A 6,000-nucleotide genomic window follows, 5' to 3' on the forward strand; every position below is an offset into this window, starting at 1 on the left:
TGATGGCCATAATAAATAGATATGCCGATAGTGGACAACCTTGTTTTACTCCCCTACAGTTTAACACTTTCTGAGAAGTAGCCATTATTTACTATTTTACACCCAGGCTTACTTTACATAACTTTAACCCATTGTATAAGAGATTCTCCAAAATTGAAATATTCCAGGCATTTATATATAAAACCCTTTTCAAAGTCAGCTATGAATACCAGGCCTGGTTTGCCAGATTTTTCATAATATTCTATTGTTTCCAGAACTTGTCTTATATTACCTCCAATGTATCGTCCAAGTAAAAAAAACTGTCTGATTAGGATTAATAATATCCAACTCAATTATTTTTAATTCTATGCACTATGCATTTTGCTAGAATTTTTTGCATCACAACACTGAAGTGTAAGGGGCCTCCAATTTTTTAAATGGACTCCATCTTTATATTTACCACTTGGGTCCTGTTTCAGTAATAATGAAATCAGACCTTCTTGTTGAGTATCTGATAATCAACCATTTTTATAGGAGTGGTTAAACATGCTAATAACGGTCCTCTGAGTACATCTAAAAAGGTTTGGTATACCTCAACTGATATGTCATCCAGCCCTGGAGTTTTCTCAGACTTTAAGGCTTTCATTTAATCAATAAGTTCCTCTTCAGTAAGTATTTCTGTACAGCTGTTAATTTTACATTATTAATATGAAAATAATACTTACAATTAACTTCGGTTAGTGGAGATTGAGGTGACTGAAATAAAAACATATGCTTAAAGTACTTTGCTTCCTCTTTCAAAATATAGTTTGGTGAATTATGGATGACAAGTTTCAGTAAATAATTTTTGGTAGCATTTCTATGTTGAAGATTAAAAAATAATTTGGTGCATTTTTCCCCATATTCCATCCAGTTAATTTTATTTATTTTAAAAATATATATTACACTTGATCTTTCTTGAATAAGTCCCTCCAATTATGTTGTTTTTTTCTTTAACTTATTCTGTGCCCATATGGTACAGTATTTATACCTGTCTATCTGTACTGTGAGTTCCTCTATTTCCTTTGTTAATATGAACTCAAATATAGTTCGATTTTATTTGAGTCGTGAGAAGAGAGGATATAGTGCCAAAGACTTTTTGAGATACCTACAACTGAGGTAGAATAGTTGAAAGTCTGTGTGAATATTACTGTTGAAACTAATCAAAACATCAAATTGAAAACACTTTTTGTTCACAGGGCCAAGCAGATGTGAATGTAACTAGATACAGTACATTTTTTATGACACCTTGCTGCTGACTTGTGTATTGTAACTGTTGCAGATAAAGAAAACTATGATTCAAAATGAAGGAAGCAAGGAGAGGAAGTGACAGTAGGGAGGAATGGAGATGCAGGCATAGCCACGGGAACAAGTGGTGCTGAGGGTGCTGCAGCATCCCCTGAAAAATCGTAATCAAAATTGCACTGGGCCTTTTACTAGTATTAGCGGACCAATATACAAGTCTGTACACGGGCAAAATAGGTTTTCAGCATCTCCACTTTGGCAAAAAAGCTAATTGTATAATTAAGAACAGCATCTTGCAGGATTCAACAGTTGGAATTGTAAGAGTTGTTGCCCTGTCCCTTTCTCTGTGATTGTCATTCTAATATAACACAATAGATCTGGTAGAAAAAACCAACGATTCTTTTGTACTTTTGTGTACCATCATCTTTGAAAGGCAAGATAAAGGCCATAATGTATTATTCCAGCCCAGCTGCAATTTAGATTTTCGCCACTATATGGTAGCAATGTATGGGCAACGTTTTAGACTGATCCAATGAACCATTGCATTTCTGTTCAAAATGTTTTATCAAGACTGCCCAAATGTGCCTAATTTGTTTATTAATAACTTTTCATGTTCAAAACTGCAATCTCCTTAATAGCATGGTTTATTTCACTGTAATAGCTACTGTAAATTGGACAGTGCAGTTAGATTAACAAGAATTGAAGCTTTCTGCCAATATCAGATATGTCTATGTCCTGGGAAATGTTCTTGTTACTTACAACCTCATGCTAATCGCATTAGCCTACGTTGGCTCAACCGTTCCGTTGAAGGGACACCGATCCCGAAGAAGTTTTAACGAGTCCGATGAGAAGTATATCCTGTTTTCACTGGAACAGGCCCAGATTCACGCCTTATGTGTGAAGAAAGGATGCCGGAAAAGGGGACGCAGATCGGGGATTCTTCTGAGAAGCTGGAGGCGAGCGACTAAACTCCCAATGCCTTCCATTCTCCTTGCTAACGTGCAATCGTTAGAAAATAAAATTGATGTCCTATTATTTAAGATTATCCTACCAACAGGACATTCAAAACTGTAACATCTTATGTTTCACAGAGACGTGGCGGAACGAAGAAATGGACAATATAGAGCTGGCGAGATTTACTATGCACCAGCAGAACAGAGACGCTACCTCTGGTAAGACGAGGGGTGGGGGTGCGTGTCTTTTTGTCAATAACAGCTGGTGCGCAATGTCTAATATTAAAGAAGTCTTGAGGTATTGCTTGCATGAGGTAGAGTACCTTAAGATTGGTTGTCGAACACACTATCTACCAAAAGAGTTCTCATCTGCATTATTCGTAGCCGTCTATTTACTCCCACCCTCCATTTGGCAAATCTGACCACAATTCTATCCTCCTGATTCTTGCTTACAAGCAAAAACTAAAGCAGGAAGTACCAGTGACTCACTCAATACGGAAGTGGTCAGATGACGTGGATGCTACACTACAGGACTGTTTTGTTAGCACAGACTGGAATATGTTCCGGGATTCATCCAATGGCATTGAGGAATACACCACCTCAGTCATTGGCTTCATCAGACAGTGACTGTACCATGGATTACAGGCAACATCTGCATTGAGCTAAAGGCTGGAGCTGCCGCTTTCAAGGATCGGGAGACTAATCTGGACGCTTAAAAGAAATCCCGCTATGCCCTCAGACGAACCATCAATCAAGCAAAGTGCCATTACAGGATTTAGATTGAATCCTACTACACCGGCTCTGATTCTCGTCGGATGTGGCAGGGCTTGAAAACTATTACAGACTACAAAGGGAAACCCAGATGCGAGCTGCCCAGTGACATGAGCCTATCAGACAAGCTAAATGCCTTTTATCCTCGCTTCGAGGCAAGCAACACTGAAGAATGCATGAGAGCACCAGCTGTTCTGGATGCCTGTGTGATAACGCTTTCGGTAGCCGATGTGAAGAAAACCTTTAAACAAATCAACATTCACAAAGACGCTGGGCCAGACGGATTACCAGGTTGTGTACTGAAAGCAGCGTGGATCAACTGTCAAGTGTCTTCACTGACATTTTCAACCTCTCCCTGACCGAGTCTGTAATACCAACATGTTTCAAGCAGACCAACATAGTCCCTGTACCCAAGGAAGCAAAGGTAACCTGCCTAAATGATTAATGCCCCGTAGCACTCACGTTGGAAGCCATGAAGTGCTTTGAAAGGCTGGTCATGGCTAACATCCACAGCATCCTCCCGGACTCCCTAGACGCACTCCAATTCGCAAACCGCCCCAATAGATCTACAGATGACGCAATCTCAATCGCACTCCACACCGCACTTTCTCACCTGGACAAAAGAAACACCTATGTGAGAATGCTGTTCATCGACTACAGCGCAATGATCACCACCATATTGCCCACGAAGCTCATCACTAAGCTAAGGACTTTGGGACTAAACACCTCCCTCTGCAACTGGATCCTGGACTTCCTGACGGGCCGCCCCCAGGTGGTAAGAGTAGGCAACAATATGTCTGCCATGCTTATCCTTAACACTGGGGCCCCTCAGGGTTGTGTACTTAGTCCCCTCCCGTATTCCCTGTTCACCCACGACTGCGTGGCCAAACACGACTCCAACACCATCATTATGTTTGCTGATGACACAACAGTGGTAGAATTAATCACCGACAACGATGAGACGGCCTATAGGGAGGAGGTCAGACAACTGGCAGTGTGGTGCCATGACAACAAGCTATCTTTCAATATGAGCAAGACAAAGGAGCTGATTGTGGACTACAGGAAAAGGCGGGCCGAACAGGCTTCCATTAACATCGACGGGGCTGTAATGGAGCGGGTCGAGAGTTTCAAGTTCCTTGGTGTCCACATCACCAACAAACTATTATGGTCCAAACATACCAAGACAGTCGTGAAGAGGGCACAACAAAACCTTTTCCACCTCAGGAGACTGAAAACATTTGGTATGGGTCCTCAGATCCTCAAAGGGTTCTACAGCTGCACCATTGAGAGCATCCTGATCGGTTGCATCACCGCCTGGTATGGAAACTGTTCGGCATCTGAACGTAAGGCGCTACAGAAGGTTGTGCGAACGGCCCAGTACATCACTGGGGCCAAGCTTCCTGCCATCCAGGACCTATATACTAGGCGGTGTCAGAGGAAAGCCCATAAAATGATCAGGGACTCCAGTCAAGCCTGTTTTCTCTGCTACTGCACGGGAAGCGGCACCGGAGTGCCAAGTCTAGGACCTAAAGGCACCTCAACAGCTTTTACCCCCAAGCCATAGACTGCTGAACAATTCATAAAAATCGCCACCAGACAATTTACACTGCTGCTACTCACTGTTTGTTTGTTACCTATGCATAGTCACTTCACCCTCACCTACATGTACAGATGACCTCAACTAGCCTGTACCCCTGCACACTGACTCGGTACCGGTTCCCCCTGTATATAGCCTCGTTATTGTTATTCTTATTGTGTTACTTTTTATTTTTACTTTTTATTTTAGCGTACTTGGTAAATACTTTCTTCTTCTTGAACTGCACTGTTGGTTAAGGGCTTGTAAGTAAGCGTCTCACAGTAAAGTCTACACTTGTTGTATTCAACGCATGTGGCAAATAAAGTTTGATTTGATTTGATTTGTAATTTGCTCTGGGCAAGAGTGTCTACTAAAATGGAATGAATAGACCATTTCAGTTTTCACAAAAAAATAAGTTGCATTTGCAAAGTATTTCAATGAACTGGAAAACATGTCAAGCTACTACTTGTATAATCCACAAGTATTATTAGATGAACTGTTTTGTACAGATAATTATCAGACGCAGGTTACAGATGCTGGTAAACAGTCAAACATTTCCCCAAAATACGTCTTGTTTTTGGCTTCAAAGACAGTAACACTTGGAGGCTTTAACAAATGTGCATTGTCATGCAGTGACATAATGATAATTGAGATCATGGAAATAATGAATAATTACCTAGTTGGGCTAACTTTTTAAACTTCTTGCTGTAGGCCTTCATCATCATCCTCGGCCTGCATCCCTGACTCTGGTATATTGCATTTCCACCTCTCACTATCAGACTTGCGTGTCCATCTTCCTGAATTAAAATGAGATATCCTAATGGCTCAATCTTGCTTCTTTAAATATTCCTAAGTTATTTAGCTATAGTGTTGGGCTACTATGCTGTAATATGAATATTCTCTAAGCGGTCTTGTTGATAAAACATTTGTCAACATTTTACGAGCCGCCTCTTTCGTTGTTGATGCAATGCTTGAATATTCGCAGAATGTTTCCCTTCCCTGGCGAATAATGCACAGTCAAATACAAAAAAGAGCTGGGCTCACACATTATAAGGAACATCTCTGAATGAAGGAAGAGCACGAGACAATGACACTATAATTGAGCCACAAGGGTGACTTCATATAGCCTATAGCAGGGAGTCGGCAACCTTTTTCATATGAGTGACAATTTACAATTGATCTGCATGCGAAGAGCTGCATGTGAATTGTGATTTTCATATAAGCATTATAGGCTATCTCAACTGTGCCCAGTCAATGTCTAACTGGCTACAAACGGAATAGCCTAATTCTAAGTGGTTACTAGACAGATACACTGTCCATTCAGCCACACCCCTGTAACGGCTGTCGTAGGCGGAAGAAGGTGAGGACCAAGGTGCAGTGTGGTATGTGTTCATCCTTTTAATAATGGAACTGAACACTGATTAACAAAAACAACAA

The sequence above is a fragment of the Oncorhynchus clarkii genome, chromosome 5 (assembly GCF_045791955.1).
Source record: "Oncorhynchus clarkii lewisi isolate Uvic-CL-2024 chromosome 5, UVic_Ocla_1.0, whole genome shotgun sequence".
Lineage (NCBI taxonomy): Eukaryota > Metazoa > Chordata > Actinopteri > Salmoniformes > Salmonidae > Oncorhynchus > Oncorhynchus clarkii.